General features: G+C 41.3%; 3 non-coding genes across 3 annotated transcripts; all 3 read right to left on the bottom strand.

Annotated features, from left to right (window-relative positions):
* Window positions 1-963: 963 nt before the first annotated feature.
* On the bottom strand, window positions 964-1046 carry trnal-uag (transfer RNA leucine (anticodon UAG)). The gene has a single exon. It is a non-coding gene; the product is annotated as a tRNA-Leu (tRNA).
* A 2942-nt stretch (window positions 1047-3988) lies between these two features.
* Window positions 3989-4071, bottom strand: trnal-cag (transfer RNA leucine (anticodon CAG)). Its single transcript has one exon. It is a non-coding gene; the product is annotated as a tRNA-Leu (tRNA).
* Window positions 4072-5808: 1737 nt separating this feature from the next.
* trnal-cag (transfer RNA leucine (anticodon CAG)) lies at window positions 5809-5891 on the bottom strand. The gene has a single exon. It is a non-coding gene; the product is annotated as a tRNA-Leu (tRNA).
* Between the last annotated feature and the right edge of the window lie 13929 nt (window positions 5892-19820).

The raw sequence follows: 19820 nt of genomic DNA, 5'->3' as shown, positions 1-19820 counted from the left end.
TACAGGGGTTTCCCTTATAAGCCCTCATGGCTTCACAAATCCTACCAGTGATCAATCAGTTACCTTTCCCTATTTGTTTGTATTTTTTTTTCTCCACACTGGTGTCTGCTACTCACTAAGTCCTTCACAGACTAATGGGCTCTCACTCACCATCAAGGTATTACAGAATTTAAACACGAACGTGACTTAACCAATACCAAGCGCTACAACACCCAAAGTGTTTCCATAAACAGAGATGATTAATAACACTGTACCCACAAACTGAATGGAGGGTCCGCTGTGCGCCACCCGGACCCAGCATCAGGCGGGATTCCAGCCCTCCATTTGTTGGAGCGGAACCCACGCCTCCAGGAGAGACTGCGATCTGAACGCAGCGCCTTAGACCGCTCGGCCATCCTGACACAAAAATCGTCAATTTTCCTGTTCCACAGCTCAAAAGAAATTAATACAACTATTCTGTTACAACTAATATCGTGAATGTCCTATTATTGTCTAAAGAATAATGTTGTTTATGCCTTAGAAAAAGTAAAGACGCTTTACCCCATCAGGTTTCAGTCTCCAAAAGGCTAGGGAAAACAAACAATCATTTCTTATTTTCTAAGAAGAAGCAAGAAAGATGGCATCTCCAAATAAATTGTCAAAAGAGGAATTTGAAGCACTGTCATCATAGGATACTGGAGTTTGTGCACAGCAACAGAGACTAGTAGGCCACCCTGACTGGAAAAGCTCAGTTTTGCTGCTTTACGGAACAACACACAGTGTTAGAGATAATCTGTTCTTACAAATTGTAAAGACATTACAATAATCAGTATGAATGGCATGAATGAGAACTAAAATGAACTTATTTGTGTCTCAGTAAGCTCAATCGCAGAATCCTCCAGCACATAGTGTTTCCCTAAGTGGAACCAAGTCGAAAAGAGGATTTGTGACATTCCTATGTCTATTTTCTACGTCTAAAGAAGATGTCAGAAGAGGGATTTGAACCCACACCTCCACGGGAGACTGCGACCTAAACGCAGCGCCTTAGACCGCTCGGCCATCCTGACCCAAATATCGTCTATTTTCCTGTCCTACAGCTGAAAAGACATTAACAAAACTATTCTGTTACAACTAATATCGTGAATGTCCTATTATTGTCTAAAGAATAATGTTGTTTATGCCTTAGAAAAAGTAAAGACGCTTTACCCCATCAGGTTTCAGTCTCCAAAAGGCTAGGGAAAACAAACAATCATTTCTTATTATCTAAGAAGAAACAAGAAAGATGGCATCTCCAAATAATTTGTCAAAAGAGGAATTTGAAGCACTGTCATCATAGGAGACTGGAGTTTGTGCACAGCAACTAAGACTAGTAGGCCACCCTGACTGTAAAAGCTCAGTTTTGCTATTTTACGGGAACAACACATAGTGTTACAGATAATCTGTTCTTACCTATTGTAAAGACATCCCAATAATCAACATGAATGGCATAAATGACAACTAAAATGACTTTATTTGTGTATCAGTAAGCTCAAGAGACTGCGACCTGAACGCAGCGCCTTAGACCGCTCGGCCATCCTGACCAAAAAATCATCTATTTTCCTGTTCCAAACCTCGGTAGACATTAATACAACTATTCTGTTACAACTAATATTGTGAATGTCTTATTATTGTCTAAAGAATAATGTTGTTTTTGCCTTAGAAAAGTTAAAAACGCTTTACCCCATCAGGTTTTGGTACCCAAAAGCCCTTTCATCAGAGGACACTAGAATTTGTACACAGCAACTAAGACTAGTAGGCCACCCTGACTGGAAAAGCTCAGTTTTGCTGTTTTACGGAACAACACACAGTGTTACAGATAATCTGTTCTTACATATTGTAAAGACATTACAATAATCAGTATGAATGGCATGAATGAGAACTAAAATGAACTTATTTGTGTCTCAGTAAGCTCAATCGCAGAATCCTTCTCCAGCACATAGTGTTTCCCTAAGTAGAACAAAGTCGAAAACAGGATTTGTGACATTCCTACGTCTATTTTTTCCTTTAAAGAAGATGTCAGAAGTGGGATTTGAACCCCGCCTCCAGGGTAGACTGCGACCTGAACGCAGCGCCTTAGACCGCTCGGCCATCCTGACCCAAAAATTGTCTATTTTCCGGTTCCACAGCTGAAAAGACATTAATACAACTATTCTGTTACAACTAATATCGTGAATGCCCTATTATTGTCTAAAGAATAATGTTGTTTATGCCTTAGAAAAAGTAAAGACGCTTTACCCCATCAGGTTTTAGTCTCCAAAAGGCTAGGGAAAACAAACAATCATTTCTTATTTTCTAAGAAGAAGCAAGAAAGATGGCATCTCCAAATAAATTGTCAAAAGAGGAATTTGAAGCACTGTCATCATAGGAGACTGGAGTTTGTGCACAGCAACTAAGACCAGTAGGCCACCCTGACTGTAAAAGCTCAGTTTTGCTATTTTACGGGAACAACACACAGTGTTACAGATAATCTGTTCTTACCTATTGTAAAGACATCCCAATAATCAACATGAATGGCATAAATGACAACTAAAATGACTTTATTTGTGTATCAGTAAGCTCAAGAGACTGCGACCTGAACGCAGCGCCTTAGACCGCTCGGCCATCCTGACCAAAAAATCATCTATTTTCCTGTTCCAAACCTCGGTAGACATTAATACAACTATTCTGTTACAACTAATATTGTGAATGTCTTATTATTGTCTAAAGAATAATGTTGTTTTTGCCTTAGAAAAGTTAAAAACGCTTTACCCCATCAGGTTTTGGTACCCAAAAGCCCTTTCATCAGAGGACACTAGAATTTGTACACAGCAACTAAGACTAGTAGGCCACCCTGACTGGAAAAGCTCAGTTTTGCTGTTTTACGGAACAACACACAGTGTTACAGATAATCTGTTCTTACATATTGTAAAGACATTACAATAATCAGTATGAATGGCATGAATGAGAACTAAAATGAACTTATTTGTGTCTCAGTAAGCTCAATCGCAGAATCCTTCTCCAGCACATAGTGTTTCCCTAAGTAGAACAAAGTCGAAAACAGGATTTGTGACATTCCTACGTCTATTTTTTTCCTTTAAAGAAGATGTCAGAAGTGGGATTTGAACCCCGCCTCCAGGGTAGACTGCGACCTGAACGCAGCGCCTTAGACCGCTCGGCCATCCTGACCCAAAAATTGTCTATTTTCCGGTTCCACAGCTGAAAAGACATTAATACAACTATTCTGTTACAACTAATATCGTGAATGCCCTATTATTGTCTAAAGAATAATGTTGTTTATGCCTTAGAAAAAGTAAAGACGCTTTACCCCATCAGGTTTTAGTCTCCAAAAGGCTAGGGAAAACAAACAATCATTTCTTATTTTCTAAGAAGAAGCAAGAAAGATGGCATCTCCAAATAAATTGTCAAAAGAGGAATTTGAAGCACTGTCATCATAGGAGACTGGAGTTTGTGCACAGCAACTAAGACCAGTAGGCCACCCTGACTGTAAAAGCTCAGTTTTGCTATTTTACGGGAACAACACACAGTGTTACAGATAATCTGTTCTTACTTATTGTAAAGACATCCCAATAATCAGCATGAATGGCATAAATGACAACTAAAATGACTTTATTTGTGTCTCAGTAAGCTCAAGAGACTGCGACCTGAACGCAGCGCCTTAGACCGCTCGGCCATCCTGACCAAAAAATCATCTATTTTCCTGTTCCACACCTCAATAGACATTAATACAACTATTCTGTTACAACTAATATTGTGAATGCCTTATTATTGTCTAAAGAATAATGTTGTTTTTGCCTTAGAAAAGTTAAAAACGCTTTACCCCATCAGGTTTTGGTACCCAAAAGCCCTTTCATCAGAGGACACTGGAATTTGTACACAGCAACTAAGACTAGTAGGCCACCCTGACTGGAGAAGCTCAGTCGAAAACAGGATTTGTGACATTCCTATGTCTATTTTGTTTCTCTAAAGAAGATGTCAGAAGTGGGATTTGAACCCACGCCTCCAGGGGAGACTGCGACCTGAACGCAGCGCCTTAGACCGCTCGGCCATCCTGACCCAAAAAGCGTCCATTTTCCTGTTCTAAAGCTGAAAATACATTAATACAACTATTCTGTTACAACTAATATCTTGAAGTCCCATTATTGTCTAAAGAATAATGTTGTTTATGCCTTAGAAAAAGTAAAGACGCTTTACCCCATCAGGTTTCAGTCTCCAAAAGGCTAAGGAAAACAAACAATCATTTCTTATTTTCTAAGAAGAAGCAAGAAAGATGGCATCTCCAAATAAATTGTCAAAAGAGGAATTTGAAGCACTGTCATCATAGGATACTGGAGTTTGTGCACAGCAACTAAGACTAGTAGTCTACCATGACTGTAAAAGCTCAGTTTTGCTTTTTTACGGGAACAACACACAGAGTTACAGATAATCTGTTCTTACCTATAGTAAAGACATCCCAATAATCAGCATGAATGGCATAAATGACAACTAAAATGACTTTATTTGTGTCTCAGTAAGCTCAAGAGACTGCGACCCGAACGCAGCGCCTTAGACCGCTCAGCCATCCTGACCAAAAAATCATCTATTTTCCTGTTCCACACCTCAATAGACATTATTACAACTATTCTGTTACAACTAATATTGTGAATGTCCTATTATTGTCTAAAGAATAATGTTGTTTATGCCTTAGAAAAAGTAAAGACGCTTTACCCCATCAGGTTTCAGTCTCCAAAAGGCTAGGGAAAACAAACAATCATTTCTTATTTTCTAAGAAGAAGCAAGAAAGATGGCATCTCCAAATAAATTGTCAAAAGAGGAATTTGAAGCACTGTCATCATAGGAGACTGGAGTTTGTGCACAGCAACTAAGACTAGTAGGTCACCCTGACTGTAAAAGCTCAGTTTTGCTATTTTACGGGAACAACACACAGAGTTACAGATAATCTGTTCTTACCTATAGTAAAGACATCCCAATAATCAGCATGAATGGCATAAATGACAACTAAAATGACTTTATTTGTGTCTCGGTAAGCTCAAGAGACTGCGACCCGAACGCAGCGCCTTAGACCGCTTGGCCATCCTGACCAAAAAATCATCTATTTTCCTGTTCCACAGCTCAATAGACATTATTACAACTATTCTGTTACAACTAATATTGTGAATGTCTTATTATTGTCTAAAAATAATGTTGTTTATGTCTTAGAAAAGTTAAAAACACTTTACCCCATCAGGTTTTGGTACCCAAAAGCCCTTTCATCTAAGGACACTGGAATTTGTGCACAGCAACTAAGACTAGTAGTCTACCCTGACTGTAAAAGCTCCGTTTTGCTATTTTACGGGAACAACACACAGAGTTACAGATAATCTGTTCTTACCTATAGTAAAGACATCCCAATAATCAGCATGAATGGCATAAATGACAACTAAAATGACTTTATTTGTGTCTCAGTAAGCTCAAGAGACTGCGACCCGAACGCAGCGCCTTAGACCGCTCAGCCATCCTGACCAAAAAATCATCTATTTTCCTGTTCCACACCTCAATAGACATTATTACAACTATTCTGTTACAACTAATATTGTGAATGTCTTATTATTGTCTAAAAATAATGTTGTTTATGTCTTAGAAAAGTTAAAAACACTTTACCCCATCAGGTTTTGGTACGCAAAAGCCCTTTCATCAGAGGACACTGGAATTTGTACACAGCAACTAAGACTAGTAGGCCACCCTGACTGGAGAAGCTCAGTCAAAAACAGGATTTGTGACATTCCTATGTCTATTTTGTTTCTCTAAAGAAGATGTCAGAAGTGGGATTTGAACCCACGCCTCCAGGGGAGACTGCGACCTGAACGCAGCGCCTTAGACTGCTCGGCCATCCTGACCCAAAAAACGTCCATTTTCCTGTTCTACAGCTGCAAAAACATTAATACAACTATTCTGTTACAACTAATATCTTGAATGTCCCATAATTGTCTAAAGAATAATGTTGTTTATGCCTTAGAAAAAGTAAAGACGCTTTACCCCATCAGGTTTCAGTCTCCAAAAAGCTAGGGATAACAAACAATCATTTCTTATTTTCTAAGAAAAAGCAAGAAAGATGGCATCTCCAAATAAATTGTCAAAAGAGGAATTTGAATCATCTATTTTCCTTTTCCATGTAGTATATTTCTGTATCATATCATATATTATTATATAGGTAATGAACAATCTGTTCGGGTCAGGTTAAGATGCAGTGACTGTTCCTCAACCCTTGCAGTTTGGCAGGGTCGTTGTCTGGGGAGCATCTGGGATAGACTCCAGGAAACAGACATTTACATTTACTTTTAGCAGTAAAATTGATCATTGCTTATGAGAGAAGTACAGAGAGTAGATGGGTTCGTGTGGGGTGGGGAGAAAGAGTTTGCGTAAACTGGGTTCGCAGAATCCGTGTTCGCAGAATCTGTTGTTGTTAACAATGTTTATCCGAGCTGTTCCTAAGGAAATATTCAAAATGTCACGCCGACCTGAGAAAGGAACTGGGAGGTTGATGGTGGGCCAGATGCAGCTGGAGCTGGACAGATAACACGGCCCAGCGCACTGGGTTGTTTACAGCCCACTCAGGACTTTCCGAGTAGCCGAGGAAAACATCTACACTTCCTTATTTGGACATGTGGAAAGATTTTAGGTGGTGGTTAAAAGCAGGCCTTCACAGACTGGGGTTTTCAGAGCGCTTCGCAGAGGGTCCGCTGGTAGCACACAGCGGACCTTTTCCGACCTCTCAGTTCTCTCTGCAGAGGAACAAGCAGGTGAATTCGGTCTCTGCCTCTCTTGTTATTACTCTTTTGTAATCATTATATGATTGTTTTAATTTGTCATGTATAATAAATTTGTATGCTATTGATTTAAACTTCAAAGTTGAGTTCTTGTGAAATCTCTGTCGTGGTTGAAGAGAAAAGAGAATACACGACAGAAATTGGCGTCACTCCAAGCAGGCAAGAAAGCCGGGTCTGAAGCCGACAGGTGCCCGACTGCACCCAGCCCGAGACGACTCGTCACTGGTGGCCACAGGTGAGATGCGCTTAAAGCTCTTACATGACGATTCTCTGTGTTGGGGGCAGTATGGGCAAATGTTGGTTACATTAGAAGGTTCTAAATTCTGATTTGGCTATTTCTAGAAAACAATCTGTGTGGGAATAAGCAGAGAGAGGCAGTGGAGAATTTGCTTGTATAATTTGCTGTATATAAATATAACTAATCAACTGCTTTATTTGTGTGCTTTGCTTTCATTGTGGGGAAATAAAAAATGACATGGCCTATTGACCTCTAGACGTTGACTTAAATGTTGACTTAAGGCAGACGCGGATTGGACACTCTAATATTAAGGGCTTTGAAGTCTGTATTTGGTTAAAGTATATCTAAAGGCTGTGTAAGTACCATAACTGATGCCGATGGCTTCGGCCCAACAACGCTGAAGTGGCAAATTATATGCACATTTTTTCACTGGACTGGACACTCTCTATTTACTCTTTTATAGGGTAGGAGCTATATTGTGCCATTTCAAAAGCGTACACCAAATTTACAGGGGGGGGTGCGTAAGAAGCATCAGGTTACGGTGCGGCCTCAGTGCATTAGGAAATAGAGTGTGACCTTGTGCTACACATTCAATCAAATTTTGGTTTTAGGCACTGTAGGTTTATGTGTGTATGAGGAGACCTACATTAAGCTTGGGACTGATCAATCCAAGTGTAGATTTTCTCATGAGTTGTGAGGCCTGAGAGACATAGGGAAACCGGTAAAAGCGCTTTCTGTGATATGCATATGAAGATGAAGTGTGCTGGCAATAGTGTATGAAGTTTAATCAAGTGTGTATTTGTGTATATACGTATGTGAAGTTAAACGGCGTAATAGTTGCTTGTTGCTGATTTAAATTTGAGTAGGCTGGGTTGACAGCGGCTCCTCTACTCCTCCGGTGCAGAAGGAGTGTGTGTGTGTGTGTGAGGGAGAGAGGAAAAGAGAGCAGGAGGGCGGGGGTGTGTGTGTGTGTGTGTGTGTGTGTGTGTGTGTGTGTGTGTGTGGACTAGAGAGAGATCCCCGCTCCTCATACGTGTGTGTTTTCAGATAGTGGGGGGGAGCCGTTGGCTTGGTGCCAGGTGGCGACACAAAGTTGGGTTTTTAATTTTTGTTGTTGTTTAATACTTTAACATTTTTGATTGTCCTATATGGTGTTCACTTTTCTTTGTAATTTAATAATCATTTTGACGTAATCTGAGTATTTTAGTGCATTTTTGGTGACGACGTGTCCGCACTGTGGTTGGAAGTGGTCAAGCTGGTCACGATGTGTGAAGACCGCGGCTCCTTTGTTTATTAAAAAATAAAAAACGGGGAGTTGTGAATTGAGGCGCGGTCTCTGAATTGGGTGTGCCTCTTCTGTTGTTTACGCTCCAGAGAGAGAGAAGAGTGTGTGTGTATGTGTTTTACTGCTCAGAGCATTAAGTTCAAGGGTGTGTGTGTCGTACTAGTCCTAGCAGTAGGCTCGGGTGTGTGTGTGAGTGTGCATTGGAGAGACATAGACACATAGTTGGCAGACTGCAGTAAAGCCTTATTCTTGCTCCTATTATTACTATTATTGTAACGGACAGCAGATAAAGTTCAAAACGTTTACTACGTCGTTTGAAGAGGAAGGAATTTTACAGTAACGCTAATGCTTCTAAATTGGCTCAGAGCCGTCAGCCGTGTGCTTCTCTAAGAGCAGAATCAGACTGGAAGTACAAAGACAAACAGAGTACTTACGAGCCTCCATCTGTCTGCGGCTCCGCCTCACCCCTCCCCTGAGTTTTCACCAACTTTTCAGATCAGATGTATGTATGTATAGACTAGTAGTGCCTAGTTAGTATTAGGTGAGAATAAATGTTAGTAATACAGTAGGTGAGAATAGAACCACAAGAAGGGGTTTATGCGACGTACATGCTAGTGTACTAGTAGTGGTCTGCAGCGTGTTGGTTATACTTTCTGTCAGGGTGTATTGGTGGGATTTAGCTTCTATTTTTCCATTTTCAGTTTCCATTCTGTCTGGTTCTAGGTTAACTAGGTTATTTGGGCAAAGTTAATAAACATTCCTCCATTTATATCAAAGGTCTTTCTGCTCACGCGTCTGTAGCAGCTGCATTCTCATGAGCAAGACCACCATTTGTGACCTAATGTGGGTTAGGCACAGCCTGTGACATCACTATCACGTTAAATCAAGTGTTTCAATTACGCTGATTTTGTATAAACCTAGTAATATAAACAAAGCACATGATCAGCTCCAATAAGACGCTTATAATTTTTCTTCAGCAGTTGCTCTGAAGCGGGCGTTTCTGCAGTGGTTTGGTTTATCTTTGCATTAGACTTACTCTTTTATTCAGAACAAATCAAAACTCATCAGCTCAGCAGTCACTAGGAATGATTATCGGGCCAGTTGCTTAAAACAGAGGTAAAACCAAGATACCCAGAAAGGAAAAGCGTCTAATTACAATTTAACTGTCTAATATTTATGTTGCTTTTCACTAACTATGGGTTGTAAAGACAAGGAACTTACTTCAGTTATGAACACTGATTGAGATTAGTTCAGTTACAAGTATAATTTGCAGTAATTAGGGGTTGAAATCATATCTTCAGTAAAGATACATATTTAATAATGAGATCTGTGGATGGGAGCATGTCTCCAGTCGAGGTGTTGATGAAAGAAATTCAGAAATGCTCAGACAAATGGAGCAAGCGGACACATGAATCCACGTTGCCCTGGCCGTCAGAGGGGACATTTTATCTGAGGCAGTGTGCAGAGATGCAGGGTTTTATAAAAACCTATAAGATAAAAGACAAATCTGTAAAGCGAGGCCTTAAACGGGAAAGAGAAAATGCAGTGTTGCAATTGTTTATCAACTGTGCAAAAATGATGAGCAAAAAGAGGACTCAATGTGGTGATAATCAAATTAATCAGATCTCTATAATTAAGTCTCTTTCAGATGCGTCCCAGATGGATGCAGAAGAAATAAAACCATTACGGACAAAGAAGCCAGATCACCCTGTAGCTGATTTAGAAGGGACAGACAGGGCAGTGAAAAGGGATGAGTTGTTAGAACTGCCCGACATTTATTTAAACACAGAGAAAATTTCAATTGGAAATTCCTGCAGTGAAAGTGGTCTGCGTGACAGAGCAGGTAGATCACTGTGGGCTGAGTCAGATGAGGAATCAGTGTGTGTGGGTGACGAACGGGTAAATGAGGTTTCTGATGGACTTCCTCTGCTGGTCAAAGGGGCAAAGTGTCAAAATCTGCCCCGGCCTTCAAGACCAGATCAGAATGATCTGACTGAAACTGTGGGACTTTGCAACTTGTCACTGGAACAAATAACTGACCATGTGGTTCATGCTGTTGAGCTGCGTCAGAAGCAGGCAAAGGAGGCAGTGAAAAAAGCAACACGCCAGCAGCAGCGAAAAGAGGGGGAGAAAAGAGAGACGAGAATGGTGTCTGCTCAACCAGCCAGCGTTCCTCAGACCCCACCTACACTACCAGACATGGCCACACCTCAGGTGATGTCCATTCTACCAGGAGGGTGGACAAGACGACCTCCTATGAGGAGAGGAGGATTCCCTGCAGACGAAGGCAGAGGAACAGGAGGCAGCCACAAAGGAGGCGTGAGATGCTACTGCTGTGGGAAGACTGGTCACGTAAGAAGCCATTGCTTTGCTTGGCTACGAGGCTCACGAGGAGTGCCGAGACCAAAGGGATCTGCTGATCAATGTGGAGGCCACTCAACTGGGTACTAGAGAGGACCAGACACCTCCAGGATTCATGAACTTTGTTGATGGGCTCCATCAAAAGCCAAAAAGCCAGATGCCTCTGAATCTGTGACTTCACCTTGATGCACACTTTAGTACTTTGAGACTCAGACAAATATCTAAAATTTGGAAATAAAATAAACAAGTCGGTCGGTGAGAATGACTTAGTCCTTAAACCTGCCAAAAGATTCAAAAATTAAAAAATATGCCATTTTTACTAGGCAAGGGAAAGACAAAGGTATAGAGAATATTTCAAGAAAAAGTTCCCAATTCAATCACCCTGCTGACAAATGCTCCATCTGATGCTCAGTGATTGACGGTGTTAAAAACAATGTGAATGTGAAGTATGTGGATGAAGAGACTGTGTGCACCAGACTTTGAGACATGCCTCATTTCATCTCTCCAACTAACACTAACTGTAGACAGTTGTCTCATGATATTGGTAATGACTCATTCACATTATTGATGTGAAGAGGTAAGAAAGTTTTACTAGACAAGCCGCAATACTGTAGGAAGGGCCTCCCACATACCATAAAGTGAGTGAAGTATCTGAGGAGGTCAATCAGCTAAAAAGGGAATGAGGAGAGTGTACATGTTTCCCTCATACAGTAAACAGCAGTTTGATCCCTACAATATGTAAGCTGGTATAACGCATCATGCTCTCATGGGTTACAGAAAACATCAAACTTTAAGGTGACTAAAACCAGGTGTGCCTTTCACTGCTACTGTGCCAGTTCTCCAATAGACAGAAAAACCAAACCATTCAGAACCTGCAAGGTGTAACTGTTGCAACAATGCTTAGTCTTCTATAGTACTGTATTGTAATGCTACGGATTGTGGTGCTGCAAGCAGCTACAATTCACTACACTACATTTAGGATTTGCACAGTCCGTCTACTGTTTAAGCGAGGCTGCAGTTTTAATGATCACCTTGACATGTTTTGATGAGGTTCCACTTAGTTCTTATCATCACTATCATTAATATATTCCAACAAAGCAGAAGACACATTTAGCAAATGTGTAAACCAGGTCTCAGTTAATTTTTTCTTTCCATCCTTTTGCTAAACAGTTAACATAGATGTCATCAGTCTGCAGGCCTTAAACAAATATGACAGGGCTGTGGTGTTCTTTACGGCATAGAAGGAGGAGGTCTGGGGAAGAGACTGAGCAGCAACAGTGACGGTGCTTTATCCTGCAAGAGGTTTGACTGTATGTGGGTTTATATGGACTTTCTTTAATAGGTTACAATACTTCAGTTATCGTCCACAGCTATTTTGTTATCACTACAAATTCTGACAGTCACAGGGGAATTATAATTAGACGTAACAATAATTGTGGGGTTGTTTGAATTTCTAGGGTATAGCTTTGCGTTTCCAACAGTTAACTAGGTTGTGTTATGTCCATCTGTCATTTCTGATAGTTTGTGAGGATTCAGCTTATTTAGTCTTTATGTTAATTTTGTCATAAAGTCACTTAATGCATGCATCCGCAATGCGTCTTGAATTTAAAAAGGTTTCCTACAACGCAATGATTCTGTGTTCATAATGAGATTAGTTCGTGTTGATGTTGTAGTTATTAAGGTCTAAACATTCTTGTTCCTTCTATTGACATCGTCCTTAATTTCACTCAGTTTTATTCAGGGATTGATGATGATCCCTGGTAGGGATGAATACGTAGGATAAATAAGAGTAAGAAATTACTTTTAGGGTTTTGCTAGTGTTCTTTTATCCATCCATCTTAATTTAATGATTTAATCGGCTTCAAATTCAATGGACAGTTATCTGTCTATTGAGGGGGGAAAAATGTATTGTAAAAAATTGTTTTGATTATTGCTTTATGACGGTCCCTAGTAACTGGGGAACTTGTGTGTGTGGCGTCTGCTGTGAGAATGGACAATTCTGTTTCTGTTGTGGTTTATCCCAAGTTGGTGAACTTAATCCATGGGGGAAAGGTTGTGGTCGAGTTGGCACAAAATTTGATTTGGTATATACTGTAAATAGCTTACGCTACAGAGGAATATGATCTCACAGCGGGACTCATTGTGGAGTGATAGGAAAAGTGACAGGAGCAGGGTATGTCAGGAAGAAAAGGAGTTAAGGGAAGTCGAGGAGTGAATGAAAAGGAAAGTGTAAATGTGACAATGACAATAGAGGGACGAAAAAGTACTGTGAACAGTGTGTAGCTTGTAAAAATATGCCGAACGCATAGACTAACATTGCATGAAGCTTTGCTTGACAAAACAGTGTTTAATGCATCAACCAAGTTTCTATGTGAAACAGATGATTAATATACGCAGGAAAGCTGTGTTGTTCCATTGCAGGAAAGAAGAGGACAAAGAAGATCAAACTCTGGATCACTGATGGGCCCTGAGTGACACTGCTGACTCATTTAGCAGAACAAGGTCACAGGCTAGCCTTTCTAAATTATAGTTCTCATAGAGCAAGAGTCACTCTCTTAGCTCACGTGCACGACAAAAACCCTGAGCTCATGACAGTGACATGACTGACTGATACTGTATATGCTCTACGGACTGACTATGACACATTGTGGTGGAAATTTTCCATAAAGAAGTAGATGAGAGAGTTGTCCTTTTGTGCGATTTATTGAAATAATAAAGAAAATAAAAATAATGGGGAAAGCAAATAAAAAGCATGGATGTTGATCGTGCACATCAACAAACCAAAAACCAGCTGGGGAGATCAGTGCACACACCACGAAGGTGTAATGCAAAGAGCCCACGATCCTCAAGTTGCTTCTGCCTTTTAGCTTCTCTGTCCGACTAGGGTGGAATGTCTTTCTAACCCAATCAAATTACATGCACCATCTCCTCCCTGTCGCAGTGTGTGTGAAGATATTTACATTCTCACACCTGCATCGCTGACGTCCAACTATCTGTGAGAAAGGAGCACCAAGTCTCAACAGACAGAGACACAACTCCCCGACCTTGGGTTTGGGAGCTAGAGTTGAGAGTCTATCAGGCAGAGACAACCATTGAACAATCTAGGTGAAATGTCAAATGCATACAGTAAGACAAAACATAAGATATTAATTGCAGAACATAAGTCATAAATCATATAATAACTGCATAGAAATGCATAGAAATAAGGAAGAGACAATTTTTCCCATAACACATAGAAATAAGGAAGAGACAATTTTTGCCATAACACTCCCCCCTTTTGATTACACATTAATCAAACCATAAAGGAATAAAAATTGTCAACATCACATTCTGTAATAATAAAAGATCCTTGCAAATGAAACAATAAGGGTATTAACTCATCAAGATTCAAAATACACCTTCACATAAAATGGAAGTAACTAAGGGACAAAAGGTTGGGAGCTGTTTTTGGTGGGTAGTTAAACAAGAATAACCTCTGTATTGGCATGTGAAGAAAATAAGCCAATACCATCGTCAAAGTCATTAAGTGAGTTAGAGTTGGGGTTTTTGAACATAGTGCATTGTGTCATCTCATACGAGAGTGTTGCTGAGGTCGCACGCATGATGAGACCTCTAACCAGTGGGATAACGTAAAAACCAAACAAGAGAATCACAGCCATCACAATGATAAAGGAAACAGCTGCAGACATGAGAACAGATTTCCATTTTCCAGACATTTCGTCTAGCCAATTCCAAGAGGAAGAACCTATACCAGAGTTAGCTGAGATTCTGAAGGCCGTGGAGCGCCTTCGCCACAATACCATTAGAATCAGTGTTATTCAGGATGTAAGTACAATATGCCTCTCCAAACATAACACAAACGCCTCTTTTCTCTGCTAACAACGTGTCTACGGCCATTCAATAGTAATGTAATAAAGACAATTAATGTATGATAGCCATAGGTTTCCGGTGGGGTTCTGTTTCATATATTCTTAAGATAGATTTAATGCTTTCGGATCTTTAATTGTACATTTGCGTCTAGAGCGAATAGGAGATTCAGGGATTTAACCAGAATGATGATGCATATTGCCGCTTGTGTTGTCTTTCATCTGTAAATGAAGGATAAAACTAATTGTAGCAGTGAATAAAGTGATTGTGAGCAAATTAAACACCAAATCAACTTTAGGATATTTAAACTCAGTGTTGTGAATCATGTGAAATTTTCTCATTCAAAAGTAGTGTGTAAAGTTACATAGAAACATCATGTGATAAAGGCAATAATCAGAGTAACATAAAATGAAGTCTAACAAAGCATGGTTACAATTGATGTCTGTAACGATCTGCTTCTTCCTGTTGAACAGTAGCGTTAGATTGTTTCCAACCTGTTTGTTGACACCTTGACAGTTCGTTGGGGTTCTTCAGGTTGTGATCAGCTGATCACAGAGACACTTGGGATTCGTTATCACCGCCAGGTTTCCTCCCAATGTCGTCTGAGTCACTGTCACTCCTGTGATGTGAAGAGTCTACACGTCGTCCAGCGTCGGCAACTCAAGGCTGCTCGTGTGTGTGTTTTCTCAGGAGCGTGTGTGTAGATGTATGGTCTGATAGTGTGATTCACCGGTGCAGCTTCAGGCGGCGCTTGGCTCACACCTTTAGCTGAACGGTCAACGCAGCCTCGCCTCAGTGCGTGTGTGAGCACAGCGAGGGTCGTCCTTCTTAATTCTTTTCGTCAGTGGTGGTTTTCTCGTGTGGTGTAGATGGAGGGTCGTCTGTCGGATCCGGGACCTTCCTGGATGGAGTTGATCCAAGTCGCTCTTTCTGTGATCTTCACAGCCGTGTGGGTCGTCAGAAGGACCTGGAAGGGACCTCGCCACCGTTTTGAGTCCCAATGCTTCCTCCTGAACTCCTTAACGATCGCCAGTCCCCTCGTTGGATGGTGTAGTGGTCCTGTCGCCTGTTTTCACCTGTTGGAAATCTGAATTGTGGGGAAAAAGTGTTTGGGCGGCACTGCTTCCATCAGGCCCAAACCAGACTCCATGGCTACAGGTGGAACCATTCGTCAGCCAGAGTCTGCGTTCCTGTGAGGTACAAAATGTTTAAAGCACAGGGAGAGAGGAAGGAAAGGATAGAGAGAGTTGGAGAGAGGAAACAAGGATCAGGAGAGGGAGGGGTTGTTGGGCAGCGACCTTCGCAGCAGCGTCTGCAGCTGCATGTCGGCAGAAACAAAGTCGTCACTGATGTTGGACAGTTACAAACAGCATTAGCTGTAAGCAGCAGGACAGCGTCCAGCAAAGCAGAACCTAATCATGAAGTGAGATAGGTTTGCAATCAGACTTCAAAAGCTTCCTATGCTTCCACAGAGCGTCTGTGAGTCTGTGTAGATGGTAACAGACTCTCCTTCTGCTAGTTTAATAGCTTCAGTCAACGCAATCAACTCTGCAGCCTGAGCAGAGTAGTGTCTTAGCAAAGTGCCAGACTTCAAGACGACGTCTTGATAGTAACGTTCAGCATGTTGAGTAAGGTGGTGTTGTATCTAAGCCGTCGAGCTGTAGAAAGATGTGATCTATTCCAAAAGAATCAAAGACACAGTGAGGACAAAAGAACAGAAGTCGTACAACCTGATTTCTCATTCACTGTTTGAGTGAAAGGTCGCGTAGGGTCAGATCAGGGAGACCCAAAGTAGGAGCCTGAAGAGCAAGCATGAGGTCAGTGAACGTTGTTCAGCCTCAGACGTCCACGTGAGACAAGAAGTGGACGATGAAGATGTCTGCATCAGAACCCTGCGTGGGGCCTCAAAGACAGTAGAGTTAGGAACGAAAGTCCTACAATAAGAACAAAGACCTAGAAAAGACATCAGCTGTTTTTACGTGCACGGTTTAGGCAGGTTTCAAATTGCTTTAACTCAGTTGGGTGAGATGAATTTGCCATCAGCTGTAATTACAATGACCCAGAAAATAACCTTTGTCTAAACAAAGTGTAATTTAGACAGGCTCTTTGTGGCCTGTAGCATCCAATGTTTCAGTAGCTTAGTGGTGTCTGCAGTAACGCCATCTACTGTATGGCTCCTTTAAGAGGGTGCTGTTGTTTACATGGTTTGTGGTCAGATTTAGGTGTGATGACCACTGGTTCACATCCTCTGATCAAACCTACATCATGTCTGTGTGTGAGCCACAGGGAAGCAGGGCTTCCTGTGAGGCTGAGTGTTGGGTCAGAGCGTCCTCTGAAATAAAAATAAAAACGAAAGCGTGTAATGTGTGTCATTAGAGTGTGGAGGTACCCAGTTTACTGTTTGCTGCACATGACAGGCAGAATAAAAAAAAAGTTTTTTTTTTTAAAGTATGCAATACGTCACATGGGGTCAGAAGTCGTTCACCAGTCTCCACCCCGTTGACATCTGTTCACGAAAGGACCCACGTCCTGTCATCTGTCTCCATCATGTTTTGACAGAGGGACGTGTGGAACTGTAGAATAAAAATAAAAATCTTTTTTGTTCGTTAGTAAAAGAAATCGCAAGCGCAGACCTGTTCATCCCAAAAGAGGGAAGTTGAGGTCAGTTTGAGTGTGTGTGTGAAATCATAAACAAGCTGTGATGCAGCCTGTGTGAGGGCCTCAGTTACAGCCCCCCCTCAGCAGCCAATGATAAGAGCACAGCTGAGCTGAAATTAACACCAGCAAAAGAGGGATTATTTAGAATGTCTGTAGATGTAACCTGCACTCCGTCTGGAGTGGAAATCAATCAAATACCTAATTTACACATGAGATCTCTTCCTAAAAATTTAACTGGGCATAAATTTGAAAGTAACAATAAATCTCAAGGTGTCTTGCTGTCAGATGTTGCACAAGACAGTGAAAGAATAAGTTTTTAATAGTTTAATAGTCTGGTACGTACAGTAATTATTATTACTTCTCTCTAATAGTTGTCTTCACTTTAATAGTCATTGATAGTCTGTTTCAGTCAGTTTCAGTCTTCCTATAGTCTGTTTTTTTTTTTTTTCTACAGTCTGTTTTGTTTTTCTACTGTCTGGCCAGACAAACCTATAGTGTGCACAAGTATTTTTAGAAACATGAAGGATTTTATTACTGAATTTGTTGCAAGTTAAAATAGTTTGAACCCATCAGACTGTAAAGTCATGCAGCAGTTGTCGTTTAGCTGTTTGTCATCATTGTAAAATCACTCTGTGGGATTTTTTTTTGAGCAGAAAGCGATTCTTCATTGCGAGCAGATAAGCATGAACATGAATTTGAGCGTGTATCAGCTGTAAGCGTGTTTCTTCATTGCGTGTATGAATGTGTGTGTGTGTGTTTGCGGTACCGTCTTGTACGTCACGTGAAAAGGAACCGTCACCTTCCTCCTTCCCCAACCATCAGTCTGATGTGAGCGCCAGTGGGTGAAGCCTTTCAATGGGACAGTTGTTCCTCGATGACAGACCTTTCCTAGATCCTCGCATGCAGCTCTATTGGGCCGATCACGTCTGAAGCCTCTCCTGTTGTTTCAACCAGTGTCTGTGTCAGAGCACGTCTTCTCTGCTGTTGCTCTGTCCTTGTTTTCCTTTGCTGATTGTCATAAGCAGGTGTCTGTGTCAGACACACATGCTTGTAGTAGCTGGTTCATCTGAGGAGCCCAGAACGTGATGGCTGCAGACGTTGTGGGAGTCTGTGAGGCGTCCATGCTGTGGTCTGTGTCCTCCAGCTGCTGTGGTGTCAGAGCTTCCACCCTGTTCTGGTTGTTGGTCAGGCGCTTCTTCTCCTTCGGTTCTTCTGCTGATGGTGGGAAAGGAGTCCAGATCCGGATTTACCCTCATCCCGCTCAGTTCTGCATTAGAATAGAGAGCAGAAACAATGGGAGCATTTGCTCTTGGCATGATATGTGTGTGTGTGGTGTGTGTGTGTGGTGTGTGTGTGTGGCAGAGTGCAAACAATTCTTCCCCAGAGTTGTTATCTCCTTTTTTCCTGTTACTCTCATCACTCTTTTGTTTCTTTTAGGGCTTTAGTGTTGATAGTTTTGCTTTTTCAAGTATTTTCTTTTGTCTCTAATTTTTCTTTTAAGGTGCGTATGTCCTTTACACTAAGTGATTCTCTTTTTGAACCCATAACCAGTTTCCCACTCATGGAAACATGAAACGCACTAATAACCATATTTACTTTAATTACGTTTAGTTTTGTACGGTTTCTGTCTGGTGGTGAAGACTCAAATTGCCCCGAACCCGTCTTTCAGAGTCCGGCGGTTTCCTGCCTTAGATTTTTTGTGTGTTCCGGCCGGAACCTTCCCAAAATGCCTTTTTATCGGACGTCTCCGTAAAAAGGGAACCAACCTGATCTGGCGACAGAGCCTTTCCCGAAGTATTTCCTCAACGTTAGGCCCCTCTAGGCCCGGGTCCCTCGTATCTTGAAAATACTTCACTCTGCAAACGCGCTCCCTCTTTCAGAAGCCGTCTTTTATACTCAGTCCCCCACGTGTGGACCACGCACAGATCAAAAAAAACATGTCTGTATCCTCAGTACAGACGGAAGCTCGGTTCCACGAGCCAACCCTTAGCAACCGACGTCTCACCATCCAGAGCAGACTTTCACCTAATTAAGAACATGTATTATTGGGATTTTTTTTTTCTCTTTTTCTCGATCTAATTAATTTTCCTTTTTCAAATTTAGTGTTTCAACCAAATAGAAGATTTCTTTCCCTTTTTTTTCAACCAATTGAAATGTTTCAGCTAAATTAAAAATAAAAGTTCCAATCTTTTTGTTTTTCCCAAATCAAAGGAATCTCTCTCACCGAGCCGAGCCAAATTAGGATTTGAGTTTGAATCTGAGTTCGTGGATCTCGTCAGAGGCGATCCAGACGGGTGAGCAGTCCTCCCAGCTCTGAATGTCTGTAGAGGTTTGGAGGCTGAGCGACCCTAGTCCTCAGGACTATCGTCCCTGGTCACACCGTCCAGACGACCTGCAGCGGATCCTGTTCGTGACGCCAATTTCTGTGGTGGAAATTTTCCATAAAGAAGTAGATGAGAGAGTTGTCCTTTTGTGCGATTTATTGAAATAATAAAGAAAATAAAAATAATGGGGAAAGCAAATAAAAAGCATGGATGTTGATCGTGCACATCAACAAACCAAAAACCAGCTGGGGAGATCAGTGCACACA

The sequence above is a fragment of the Betta splendens genome, chromosome 6, assembly GCF_900634795.4.
Source record: "Betta splendens chromosome 6, fBetSpl5.4, whole genome shotgun sequence".
In the NCBI taxonomy this organism is placed as follows: Eukaryota; Metazoa; Chordata; class Actinopteri; order Anabantiformes; family Osphronemidae; genus Betta; species Betta splendens.
The sequence above is the reverse complement of the archived record's forward strand: the minus strand, read 5'-3'. Positions and strand labels throughout refer to the sequence as shown.